Source organism: Cynocephalus volans, chromosome 13 (assembly GCF_027409185.1).
Source record: "Cynocephalus volans isolate mCynVol1 chromosome 13, mCynVol1.pri, whole genome shotgun sequence".
Taxonomy (NCBI): Eukaryota; Metazoa; Chordata; class Mammalia; order Dermoptera; family Cynocephalidae; genus Cynocephalus; species Cynocephalus volans.
The window spans coordinates 100,942,799-100,957,129 of NC_084472.1; the positions used below are offsets into that span (position 1 = coordinate 100,942,799).

At 43.9% G+C, this 14,331-nt stretch overlaps 1 long non-coding RNA gene across 1 annotated transcript; it reads right to left on the reverse strand.

Moving 5' to 3' along the window:
* Positions 1–7,117: 7,117 nt before the first annotated feature.
* LOC134362089 (uncharacterized) lies at positions 7,118–12,083 on the reverse strand. The gene is made up of 2 exons (XR_010021519.1): positions 11,490–12,083; positions 7,118–10,056 (listed from the first exon to the last, which is right to left on the reverse strand). It is a non-coding gene; the product is annotated as an uncharacterized LOC134362089 (long non-coding RNA).
* Positions 12,084–14,331: the final 2,248 nt, after the last annotated feature.

Consider the following 14,331-nt stretch of genomic DNA (forward strand, 5'->3'; position numbering starts at 1 on the left):
ATATTTGCATAGGATTTACTAAGGAGTAGGAGGACTTTTTTCCCCAGGTTTGTACTTCCATGAGGAGGAGCCTCTTTTAAGGTATTTCCCCCCCCCACCCCCTTCACTCCCACACTCTCTGGAAGGAGTCAGTTTTCTGGCTGGTGCATTGGGGGAAGAATCTGGGCCTGTGTGGCTCCACTCTTCTTCGTTCCTTCTTGATCCAGACCTGCCGGCAGGAAGAGCAGATTCATCCTGGGGCTCTTGTCTCTGCAGAGAGGCCAAGCTCTGTGGGGAAGGCCTGGCAGGCTCCAGCCTCCTTGCCTGGAAATGGGTTGGTTCACACAGGAGAAGTGTGAGCACAACACTTAGGCTGCTGGTGTAAAAGCACACCCACTAGCCAGCGTGTTGGTAATAAAGTTGACATGCTGATCTCCAACTCTTGGCTGCCTGCATCTTTCTCTCTACAGATTTTGAATTGAGGTGGAGAGAATGGGTGTTATATAGGAGCCCCTAAATCCCAAATGGCTTCAACGTTCGGCTTCTTACCCTACTGTCCTCCAGTTCCACACACACACACACACACACACACACACACACACACACACACACACACACACACACACACACACTTCTGTTGTGAAGTTCCCCACTTCTGCTCTCTTCCTCGGGAGATCCTGGACACCCAGTGCATCAAGCTGGATGATCTGCTCTGAGAGGGCTCCAGCTTCCTTCAACCAAGGAGAAACTTACCACGGACAAGATTGCCATGGACCATGCCCTCCCTGGGTTAAGGTGGGTGTGGGTCTTCCTCCCAGAGAGATGGACTTCTCTGAGTCTTCTGTGGAAGGGCACAGGGCTCTCTGTAGTCACTTCCTCTTTGTCAAGCTCCTGTCCTCATTTTCATTCAAGACTCTTGGCCATCACCTCAAGCCCTGATGCTAGGAGCCCTGATCCACCCAGGAGGATTGGCTAGTCATGTACAAAACAGAAGCTTTTTCTGGCTTGAAACGAATCACCAAAGAAACAAGACTATCTCCCAAATCAGGTCAATGTGGGGTCAGATAACCCAGCCTGGAGTTTTCAAGTATGTCTAGTAGCTGTTCCCACAATCTTGTCTATTTTGTGTGCAAAGCAGGGGAGGCTGATGATTTTCTGATGGTTGCCAGACCTGGGCTCCGTTAAGGACAGGACATGAGTGTTGATGGCAGTGAAGGAGGATTATTCCCTGTGTACATGTGGCTCCTGTGCCAGACACTGCACTACTACAGCTGCTGCAGCTGAGGGGGCCCACAGGAGTCCCTGACCTAACTCTCCTTGCTCCCAGCACTGAGAATTGACAAAGACCATCAGAATATATTTATTACTGTTTAAATGGACACTCATTGAAGGGGTCATGCAGAAGGGGCCAGGTGATGGCACCCTGCAGTGTGCAATGCACTGCCAGTGGGTCACACAGGGAGTGGGTCATGCACAGAGTGGCTGAATGGGGTGATTTTGCCACCATCTGGGCTTGACCATCACTTTTGGAGGATTAGCTGCCTCATTTGTTAGAGTGAGGCAGGACAGAACAGGGACATGCCCCAGGGAGGCTGTTCATAAATATTCAGACTGGACCAGCACTGATCACCTCCTTGCCTGGCAGTTAATGAACCCATAATGAGCTGACAACAGCCTAACCTCCCTACCAATCAGCATGCTACACCTGGAACTTTGCAGATTACAAAAACCACCACACCTGTGCAATAGGAGGAACAAAAGTGTAGATGACCACTATATGACCTTCCACTGTTGATGTTAAACCAGAAAAGACAAAGTTTAGGGGAAAATGACCCTACTGTACATGACCAGAAACTTCAGAAACTCAGGGACGCATGACAGGAAGCTGATGCAAACTTGCATTGGCTTATTAGGCCTTAATTACCCTAAATCCTCCCCCAAAGCTGAATATTCCTCCCCTTAATTAGGAGAGAAAAACAGCCCTGCCCCAGAACAACACATAAACCCTGCCCTTAGGAATCCACAGGGCAATCTTCATTCATGCAGATTCCTGCACACGCTTCTGCGTGTACTTTCGCTTTGTAATACAGTCCTATTGTTTGAATGTTCTGTCTGTCCTTCATTTTTCTTTCTCTGAGTGGGTGCTCACCGAGATGTGGACTCCACTTGGTCCCATGAAAGATTTTTCTACATGGTTTGACCAAAAACCTGGAACTGCCATCTGGTAATAAGGGGAATAGAGGCCTGTCTCACGGAAATACCCACCTTAGCTGTGCTCACAGGGGCTGCTCTGATTAAAAATGAGAAATACATCACCCACTCAGAGGGGACGACCACATTGGGACATATTCTTCCCAGACAATGCTAAGACAGGCACAGTTGACACTCACCCTATGATGTTCCCAGTTCTGTGGTCAAATATCCCTTTTCCTGATGACCATATTCTTTCTTTAGAGATGGAGAGACTGCATTTCTAAGTCCTCATTACTACTGACTCCTACAGGGCTGGAGGCTTTCCCTCCTATATGATTTTGCCTCTCTTGCTCTGATCCACCTCATACATATTTTATAGTTTAACTCATAAGGTAGCAACTTTAATTCAAAATTATTTGGGTAGCTTTGAGCGACACACTTTACCCAGCCCCCAAATATGGAAACTGCTACTGAGATTCCCCAGCATCTCTGACTGCTCCACTGCTCACCAGCCCGTGAACACATGGTTCTCTCCCCAGGCCATGCAGTCACTGATGCTGTGTCCTCCATCAAACACCTGCACACTCCAAGGCACATCTAAAATCCCACCTCCTGCAGGAAGCTGGTCCTGACCACCCTATCCCTTACTGAATTCCAAATTATTCACGTAGTTTTGAGGCATCCAGTTTACACCAGCCCCCAAATATGGAGTCTGATCTCTGAAACTCTGAAATATGACAAATACATATAAAATACAATAAGATTCCTGATTTTTGAAATATGACCTCTGAAACTCTACAGTACTTGGAGATAATGGAACATAACATTTATTGAATATTGGATAGTATTGTTCATTGTCATTTCCTGTATGTCCTATTTTACCACCTAAACAATACACCACTTAAAACTAGGAAATGTATTTCATATTTCTTTAGCCTCTCTCATCACGTCTAGCACATTGAGAACATTTGGAGGCGTTGGATAAAAACACACATATTAAATAATTCTTTGCTTCTCCAAATACCACCCATATTTTCTATGCATCTCAAATCCTCTTGCTCCAGGAAACCTCCCTTGACCACTTTGGCTTATGCTAATTTCTTCTGCCTTCCTGACCACTCATTAACACCTGAGCCATGAATTTTGTCACTCAGTTATGTTCTATCTGAATTTATACTCCGGCTTAAGGTATGACAGTCCTGTCTGCACAACAGCGGCCAGAGTTTGGGCAATGTTAACTCCAGCCCAGGTGGCGCTGGGCAAGGTCCTGTATCAGGGTCTGACTCGCACAGGTTCCAGCCAGTGTTTATTGCTTCCCTGAAGTTCATCCTGGCCACCATTACCTGGTGAAGGGCAGGCTTTAGCACCAGGTAGACTGGGCATGAGTACTGGTGCGATGGCTTATGAGGTGTCACCATAGGAAAACCTCACCTAAGTTGTCTAGGCCACCATTTCATTTCTCATCCATAAAATGGGGGGGCTGGGAATAATACCCCCCAACAAATAGAGCTATTGGGAGCCTTATGAGCCATCATCCACTGAAAACATTAGGCAGATAGAATAGGGGTTAAGAGTGGGTCCACTAGAATCAGACCACGTGACCTTGACCAAGTGACTTAATGCCTGAAGCCTCAGTTGCATTGTCTGTACAATAGAGATAATCATAATCGTATGAATCTGATAGGCTTCCGGGGGGATTATGCAAGATAAAGTGTCTAATTAGGTACTTCTATGTTGGTAGTACCAGTGAGGGTAGCAGTAGTCTTTTAGTGGCATGTGGAAATGCTCAATAAACATTATCTTCTATCATGCCAGGGGCTTGTGGTCTCCCTTTTCTCTCCCAGGTATCAGGGTAGATCCACTGGCCTTTTTCCCACATCTGTCGTCTACACAGCTCAAAGCAGGGCTTGCAGCCTCATTAAATCATTGTAATATCTGCCAAGGCAGGCCCAGAAAGCAGGGGCCTCAGCGTCTCTAGCTACACAGCTCTCTCTCAGCCCCACCACACGAATTACCCTGCATCTCTACCTTCTTAATCCTGCAGAAGAGTTGTGATAAATTCTTACTCAGGGATGGCATGTAACAATTTATAGGGTAATAAATTCTACAAGATCCTTCCCTTAACAGGAATTTTGACAACAGCTCTTTTCCAAAATAACAGCACAGAGAATTCCTATGCTAATGGGAAATAAAGCTTTCCAGGAGAAAAATCACTCTAAACCTCACAAAGCATTGACTGATCAGCCTTTTTGGGAGCTGGGCTTAGCGTTTTGAAGCCTGTAACCGATGACTGCTTCATGTGCCAGCTGTCACCCACCTCATTCCTGCAGGATGATCCAGATAATTCCTCAGAGGACAGCAACCTTCTGCTCTTTGGTCCTGAACTGATGCTAGAAGTTTCTCTGACCTCGCAGTTCTTTATCATGTATAGCCATCACTGGAGTCTACAAATGAGGGCTCTGTGCTCAGAGTCCTGGCCAGGTTCAGTCCTTTGGAACATTTAACTTCTGCCAGTCTCCCTTCGGTTTCTGCCTCTTCTGGTTTATGACTTCATACTACCTAAACCTTTAAGTCGTGATTTTAATGTAACTAAACAGGTGCCGTAATTTACTTCTTGAAGATGCCTGGTTTTCTGTAATGATAAAGAGATTCCTTGTGTTCCCAATTAATCATATCAGCTTAAATTTGTGTGCTGCCTCCAGGGGGGAAAGAGAAGGATAAATAAATATTCAGCGTCACTACTGTTCATTTTTACTGTAGCTCATTCCTGTCCATTTAACTGCTGGATTTCAGAAAATCAAGCCCATTTAATTATGTCCAGAGCATAGACGGAAACTGCAAAGAGGCTGTACATGAATTGGGGGGAAGACGCATATCCAGATGCAACAAGGAATGACCCTGAGAAGCTTCACCGCTGCTGAGCATAATGCATTACAAAAACTAAATGGAATAGCAACACAAGCTTACTTAAAGCCACAACTAGCTGACAGACGTGGGGAAGGCATACAGATGATCCTAAAGCCACTGAGGACTCTAAACTGTGCTTCCACTTTCCTATGCAATACAGTCATGCCCAGAAACACATACCTGGGTCCCCAGAGTCACAGAGTAACATGGGTTGCTTCAGGAGCTCCATGTCAACCAGCGGTGCCTCACTGACCCAGAAGCAGTCTTGGAAGAGGTGCGGAGGAGACCGACTCAGGAGGTCTGGAGTGGGGCCTCATTCTGGACTGTAACAAACACTCCAGGAGGTTCTGATGTGGATGCTTTGTGGACCACACTGAGGAAGTCTGGAGTAGGTGACCCTAGGACTTTTCAGCTGTATCAAATATATAAAAATAACCTCTAAACATTCAATCCTTTGTAAATTTTATACGTTCAGAGCCTGTGTGTATACATGCAGGGAGAGACCATACACCATCTGTCTTTTTCTACTGTATGTATGGATTCCACATGTGCCTCATTTATAATAGAACAACTATATTTTGTAAGTTTCCAGCAAAATCAAATAAATGCAGTGTATGGATTTGAGTGTTTTCTTTCCTTACTTGGATCAAAAGAATTTATAAAAGATGCCTAGAATCACAAACACAACTCCACATGTCTGAGAACTACACACAGCAGTGTTTGTGTGCCTGATTTCAGGACCATTTCAAACAAACTTGGGGATCTTGTCTTTGTTGTCCTGATGGCCTCTTTCACCCTTAAGCCTGGGGCGTGACCTCCAAAGTCTGACGCCTCTTAGAGCACCAGTGCCAGCACCAGAAAGTTATTTAAATTTGCTCTGCCCTGCCTTAAGCAAGTGAAAATGAATGATTTCTCTTCTGTTAATTCCCCTTTGGGGATGATGACTAGGTTTCAACTCATGATCATGATGTGGGGGCTGTCCAAAGGAGTGGGTAGAGAAGGATTCTGAGGCTCCGTGTGGGCTCCAAGTGGAGGGTGTGGCCCCCATAGGGGCAGAGTGGGGTCACTTTTGTGTCACCTATTTGCCAGTCCAGCCCTGGGCTTTCTCTTGCAGAGACTTACTCTTCTTATACATTACTTTAGAACTTAGAGATTTGATAGCTAAGGGTTAGAACTTCTGTCTCTTGACTCCAAATTCTACATTCTTCCCAATCATCCGGTTCATATAAATCATCTATCGTAGTGGGGGTGGGACTGTTGGGGGCTGCAAAATGTCATCCCCTGAGTCCCCTTCGTCTAGGCGACCTATCCCTATATTTGTAGCAGAAGAATTTTCTGTCTAATCTTGACGAGCTTTGCTAACAGTAGTAATTTGAGGCTGAATATGAGAAAATAGTAATCGCATGCCAGGTTGGTGGGGGTTCTTAGAGGAGGGCAGGGCTTGCCTGCCTCAGTGTCCCTACTTCTGAGTGGTATTCTCAAGCCTTTGGTAGCTTCCCAGAGATAGTCGGCGTTGGTTGGATTTCTTCATCTCCTAACCCAATCTTTAGATTTGTCAACTTTGTTGATTCTAAGGCTATAGATGCTCATAAACACACATCCAACAAAAGCTTTTACCCACTGTGAAGTGCATGACCTTCCTCTTACTGGGAGGAAGCCCATTAGGAGTGGTTTTTCCTGGAGCTCTTGCTATATACCACGATGATTCACTGGAGTATTCTGGTGGGAAGAGGGAAGGAGGGGGACTGAATAAAAAGGAGATATTACTCACACCCAGCATCTAACTTCTGTGCTATGAGACAGGCTGATTCAGTGGTCAGACTCCAGATGGTGGGGTTGGAGGGCACTTGAAGGGAGAGAGGGAAGCGAGTTGTGACTGGACGAATCCGGGAAGGCAGTGAGTTACTGAAGAGTAAAACTGTCCTCGTAGCATTTCTGTTGCATTGTTTTGTTGCAATGAAGATACAATAAAAACTTGATGCTCAAGGTTTTTAATTTAGTCTCATCTAGGACCAAATACATCTGACAGTAGCCTGACTTTTTAAAATGCAAACCTTGTGCTCAGATTTATTAATTTTTATGTTATGAATATTTAAACACACTCTTCTCAATGGAACCATTTCACATGGAGCTAATGCACTTACATTTTTAATGAAATGAGCAGTCAGCCATTAACAATAAAATATCGATGTGAATTGTTAGACTGATTGATGGGTGGGAGGAAGTTACTGTGGAAGCAATTGGAGAACATAGAAAAATGGAGAGAAATCAAATGGTCCAATTATTGTCAGCCCCTAACATTCAGGAAGACTCTGTCCAGTATATTTCTTTTCCTTTATGAACAATTGCTTTTTAAAATGTCTAAAGAAAATTATCACTGTAAATCAACCCTTAGGTAGGAAATGTGAGCCCAAAAGGACTCTGATCTTCAGCAGCGGTATTTAACAGCTTAGTTCCTGCAACAAAAAAGGGGGTGGGGAATTGAGGCAGTTTTCTCTGTAATTCAAGCTCCAAACTTGCTTTTTCTTGCACTCTCCATAAAATACAGAAACTCAAACTGAGGATAAGTCTCACTGAATTTCAAGGTGCTCTTATCAAGATGTAAATACTCGTAAATGTAATTTTAAAGTCACTTTAAAGATGACCAGTTTAAAGACCCTTTGAAGTTTCTCTCTCTTTTTTTTTTCGTAAGTGGAAGAATTATTGTTTAAAGCAAACCCTGGCATTTCTTCTTCTAAGTATGATTTTCTATGTTTGATTGTCTTCAAGAGAGGCATACCTTTCTTTGAGTTAAAGGTTTAGGATTAACTAACAAAGACTGCCGCAGTTCTCAAGTTCTTTTTTGGCTGGTAAACCTGTAAACGAAGAGCAGATTCGCGGCCTCTCCACATTTTTTGTTGGCCAATGAATTCCTGACTTCTGTTCAGTTAAGAATGAGCTGACAAATAAAAAAGGCAAAAGAGCTGTACCCCTCAGCAGAAGATTGCGTTCAATCTTCTGTTGAGCATGACGAGCAAAGTGTCTTGATTCAACAGAACAGGAGGCCCCGTGACCGAACAGTGACATAGCAGGTGCTGGGGGCCCAACGAATGACAAGAGAAGAGTCGAAAAGGGGAGTTGTTGGCATTTCGTAGTCAGACATAGAGAGACCAGAGGAGGGAGAGGATTGAGGATTGGTTAAAGTGATATGCAAACGGCGGGGAGAGAGGGAACTGTGGTGAGAGCCAGGAACGGGGAAGCCAACACGGTGGACCAAGGGAGGAAGAAAGATCACAAATTGTCACTTGGTGCAGTGCTTCTTAAGCTTAATATGCACATGAATCATCTGGGAATTTGTTAAAATGCAGATTCTGATTCAGTAGCCCTGGGGCAGGGCCTGCAATTCTGAGTTTCTGCCAAGCTCCCAGAAGATGCCCAGGCTGTTGCTGGTTCAGAAAGCAGGTTGTTGAGTAGCAAGATTAGAGGATCCCAGTTTCATTGACTGAAACATAATAATGTCTGTACCAATGAATGAATTATTAATTGTCAGCTGTGTACCTAGCAATCTACTAAGTACTCCAAAGATCTGGAAAGAAGATGAGGACACCCCCTATTCAGGAGCTTAGAGCCTTTTAGAGGATATCTTAGATGTCTTTTAGATAAGACATGCAAACACAAAACCACTAGAGTGAAATAGAAGAGTCTGTGTATTACAGAGCCTACTGTGGCTGGAAGCCTCCAGGAACAGAGAGGGATCTGTCTAAGCATGTTGGAGCTGAAACAGGCAGAAAAGAGGGGGAGTGGCCTTAGGCTGAAAATGATCACAGAGGACAGGAGTGTGGAATGCAGGTGCCACAGAACTGCAGGGACCTCTGTGGGGCCTTAATGCTCCATGGCAACCCCACACAGTGACCGTCAGGCTAAGTGTCGTGGGTGGGTCTGAGGTCAGCTGAGAAGGCAGGTGTGTCTCCTGTAGTCTTCAGAGCACCGGGCACATTACTTTGCATATTAACTAATATGCCCCGACATAGGCATTTGGGTTCCAAAGATGAAAAATAAAGCATTCCCATCGTAACAGTGGAGGGAATACATAAATAATGATGGTAGTATGACAATTTAAGATATCCACTTCTTATTTGCTTTTGCTGCTAAATGGAACAAAAAATAAAGATAACATTTCCTTCTCACTCTCCACACTAGGCTCAATAACACACAATCTCTTCTGTTTTACTCTAGGAGTTTTGTGTTTGCATGTCTTATCTCCTCTAAAAGACTGTAAGCTCCACAACAAGAGGGTCCTTTGAGAACAATAAGCACGCATTTGTGTTAAGGTTCAGATTCTCTGGGTTTCTGCAGCAGAAGCAAACTTTGTCCAGCTCTGGGAAGCTCTGACCCACTACAGACTGGGTGGGAGTTGCCAGAGGAGGGAGACTTCTTATATCCGCATGTGCTGGAGATAATTCATATTGCTCACATTATGAAACGTGGTGCCAAACGCGGGTGTCTGGGTAACTCAGCCAGGGATGGAGCGATGTGTATTTCTGGAAAGAAGTGAATCCTCCACCCAGAAAGGACTGGCATTTCAGCCGGGCCTTGAAGGATGAGGAGAAAGCTCCCCGGTGGCACAGGAGAATGTCTTCCAGAACGAGGCAGCAGCTGTGGCAGAGCCGCAGTGAAGTCCCTGTGCTGGAAGAACAATGCACTGTGGATTTGAGCTGAAACCAGGGGCCCATGAGGTGCTGCGACAAGAGGTGAGCATGGTTCAATAGTCTGAGGCCAAGCCACGAGACGTCTTGAATGCCAGGCAGGAGTTTAGACTTTAACCTGTGCACAGTGGTGTCTAATCATGACTTTTCCATCTTGCTTGGATGAAATATGCGTGTACACACATAATCCTGGCAGTTGGCTTTGGACCATGGTTAGGAAAACAATGGTATCTTTGCATAAACTTCCATGTGAAATCTTTATCTTCATTTGACTGTTTCCTCAATTATGTGGCTATGGAGGAGTAAACCGGGTTGAGTAAGCCAGAAGTGACTTGTGGTTTCCTTACTAACTTGCTGAGTAATTTTTGTCAAGGGACAACTTCCCCAAACCTCAGTTTCCCCTGCTGAACTAGGAATAAGCATCATGTTGGCACACCAGACTTAGCAAGTTCTCACACACTAGCTCCTGAGGACTTCCTGTGTGACCGTCACGTACATCATCTATTTAATCCTCCAACAGCCCCATGAGATGGGCTCTGCTATCAGCCCATTCACAGCTGGAGAAACTGAGGCTCAAAGAATTTAAATAATTGGCCCATGGACACACGTGTCTAATAATTAACAAAGCTTGGGTTTGTTCTGGTTCCAAACTCTTAACCTAGATTCAATTCCACATCACCCCTTACCGTTTCAAAGAAAACCTGAAAAGCAAAATTGTTTTGATGTACCTTTAGGACATTCTCTCGTAATCCTCACACTACTGGGAAGAAATATAGCACCATCTGATGCTGGACTGCACAGACTTTCTAAATCACTTAGTTCACTCTTCTCGTTTTATAGAAGAGGAGACTGGCTCATGCACTTTGCGGCCTGAAAGTCACACAGTTTGTCCTAAGCAGTAGCTGGTCCTATTACATTTTTATGTCTTTCAAGCACAGCACATTGAATAGGGACCCTGATAAATACAGCTTAGGATCCCCCCTCCCCTGCATGCACCCATTTTCTCTTTCTTAAAGAGTCCTTCTCTCTGCTTCCTTTATAATTCCACATTTCACAGTGACATTGAAAATGCCTGGCAGAGGCCTGAGGTCAGGCAGGTGTTCACAAAGTTGATTGACAGTTCAGTACAAAAATCTGGACTCTGATGTTTCCCGGGAGCAGGTTTTGGCATGAGTTGCTTCAGGGAAAGTGTTAGTAAAATTGACATTTTCTCATGATTAAAATGAATATAATATTCTTTAAGAAAATGATGGTGATAGTAAGTCATAAAATACGCTTGAAAAATTAAGATCAAAACAGAATCAAGAATCTTAAAATTATTTATACTATAGAATTTAGTAACTCACTTCTGGGAATAAACTTTAAGGAAATAATCTGAAATTCACAGATATATATATATATATATATATGCACATGAAAGTTCATCTCAGCATTACTTATAATTTTTTTTTTAAAAAGAATAAAACTAAAAACTTCAGGGCAAAGCCCACAAAATAATCTACTGTGGAGCCATTAAAATATTATTTATAAATGACTTTGATGACGACATGAAGAAATGCTTATTATACAATTTTAAGTGGGAAAAAGGGTGATATAATATAAATAGCATGATCTCAACAATGCAAAAAGCTGCGTAGTAAGTGGGGAACCCACCAAAATACTAACAGAATTTCTCTATGGGGAGGGGAGGGTTAAGAATGACTTTATCCTCTTTTCTACATTTACCTTAGTTTTTCAAATTTTGTACAAGAGAATCAGTTCCTTCTGTAATTAAAAAACAAACTTAACAAAGAAGCATAGAAAATCTTGCACAAACAGCAAAGACGGTCTCTCATGCAACGCCTGCTTCATTTCCACGTGGAGCTGTCATCCTGCGTTGGTGTAAAGGTGCATATTATGACTCAGAATGGACGGGATTGGCTCAGCAACAACAGGAACTGGCTGTGAAGGACCTTCCCAGAGTCGTGGCTTAGAAAAGGAAATCTGGCTTCTGAGATGAACAACTGGGGGTCCAGTTGAAGTCTGGGATCACGGTGCTGAGGAAGAGCTTTGCAGTGCCGGCGAACAGGGCAGGCGAGGGAGGCAGGCAGCAGGCGGCAGGCGTGCGTCTCGCCTGCAGAATGAAGGGGTTCTCACTGCAGAAATGAAAGCCCTTCAAAGAACCATAGCGTTTGCTCTGAGAGAAACCATAGAGACACAACCCCCTCATTTTATAGATGAGGAAACCGAGTCAAAGCAGGTTGAGTGACTCTGTTAAGATCGCACAGTGAGCCACCAAGACTTCCAGCTCCTAGTCCAGTTTGTTTTCCCCTGTCCAGTCTGCCTTCCTCACTCTGAATAAATGTCTTGGTGCTTTAAATAGTCATCTGCAGTTTATTATCATAATGGAAACCGTGAGTCACCTCTGTTCTTCTGCTGGGCTGTTGGGGCATGATCCCAGCAACGAGCCTAGGATACCAAACACAGTCAGTGCCAGTTTGAAATAATACTCCTCCCGCTCTCTGCTAATTTATTTCAGAAATTGTTAGATCCCTGAAGCCCCCTGATCAGAATGGCAGCGTCTCCAGAGGTCGGCAGAGTGTTTGTCCCAGAATTATGGAGGTAATCTGCTTTTCTGGAATTCAGAAAGCTTAACGGGAGAATAATACCCAACAAACATGCCACTTTCAGAATCTGGGTTTAGTGCCCTAGGAGAAAGGGAATGTTCTCAGCCTACTTTATGGAAATGATTCAACTCTTTCCTGGCCTTGGGAATAAGGCTAATGAGGAGATGATTGCATTTAGAAACAGAGCAGCAAGGGGAAGTTGGGATCTGTGATACCAACGAGGGGCTCAAATAAGCAGAAAAACAAATGTAAAGAAACAATGCAGAAAATTCCATTAGGATTGAAATACTGGATATAGCAAACAGTGGGGGAAATGGGCTGGGATTGGAATCTAGCTAGAGGCAAAAGGAAAACCCCTCAGACTGGTAGAGATAGAGACCCACCTTACTCCTCCCAGGGAAGTGGAGGTCCCTAAGCTTTCTAACCTGGCACAGTCTCAACATCAACTCTTGCACTTTCTGCCCTGTACCCTGCCCTGCCCTGTCTTGCCCCTGGATGTGCCACTTCATTCTAGTTCTGTTGGCTCCTGGAATCCCAAAGCAGCAGTGGCAATGCCTGGAAGTGAGGTCATGTTGGTGGGGACAGCAGAGCTAGTGTGGTGACGGTGACCAAAAGGATAGACAATTGGGGAGCAGGGCATGAGTCTCTTCCATCGTCAGAGGCACAGGGTAACCCAACGGTGACAATAGAAGTTACCAACGTTTTTAGCTACCTCAAGGAGAATTTTTGAATTTCCTTTATGTTCTGAGAATCAGGAAGGAACAGAGACATCCAGGATTACAATAATTATACAGAAGAATACTCGGAATAGCACCTAACGGATTTGTAAGCATTCATTAAAGCAACAGAGATTAATTCTGTATGTATTACATGGCATGCATTATATGGGCTACATGCTTGAGGATTCAGCATCATACAAGAAAAGACAACCTTTTGTCCCCATGGGGCTTACAATCCAAGGGAAAACAGAGAAAGAACAATTACTTATAAGTTTGGTAGGTGTTACGGTGGAGAAGCACAAGACCCTGGGAGATCACATAACAACGTATGTGCACTTAGGGACAGATCCAGATTAAATGAGACACTGTGCATGACGTGTGCAGTGGGTGCCTGGCACCTAGTAAATGCTCAGTCAACTGCAGCTGTTGTTTCTGTTGTTATCAATGGCCTAAAAAACATGTTTCAAGGAGGCAAAACCTTTTTTTGACATATAAACCAGGAAGAAAAGTCTATGATCCACAGGCCATTCATTCATTCATTTGTTCATCTAATACACTTTAAGAAAAAACTTATATATATGATGCTGCACTCAGTAATAGAGTCCAAAAATAGATAAGGAAGGTCCCTACCCACAAGGGGCTTAAATTCTAACAGGGAAGAAAGACATAAACACATAACTGTAAAATGGTGTAGTAAGAAATACATTATGTAACCCAAAGGACAGAGAGTTCAATCCCGCCTCACATGGCCCACAAAGCCTGCACTGAACAAGGGAAGGGAGCTGGATCTAGAAGTATAAGTAGTCGTGCAGGGGCCCTTGTTTTATTACCAGTTTTTTCCTGGGTGCAGAGAGCTTAGTGAGGTGACTTTAATTGTTGTGCTCTTATTTCCATATTTTCTGCCACCAAAAAAAAAAAAAAGACCTAACCATATTTCCATATTTTCTCTCTCAGTTCAATCACCTGATGCATTCAAGAAAAAAACAAAACAAAGCAAAACAAACAGAAAAACCCAACCAACTGGAGAAGTTTCATTGCCCTGCTACAGCTACAGAATTCTGGGCCAGGAGAACAAGCTCAGAACAGGTGCATTTTGTAGAGAGGAATTCATTTCCAAAATAACCATAAAATGGCCCTTCTCCACAAGGACCACAACTCAAAAAAAACGTAAAAAAAAAAAGCCAAATGTATCTCTGCTCTAATTCATGTCGCAACAAGCAAACAAGCAAGCAAAATAGGAAA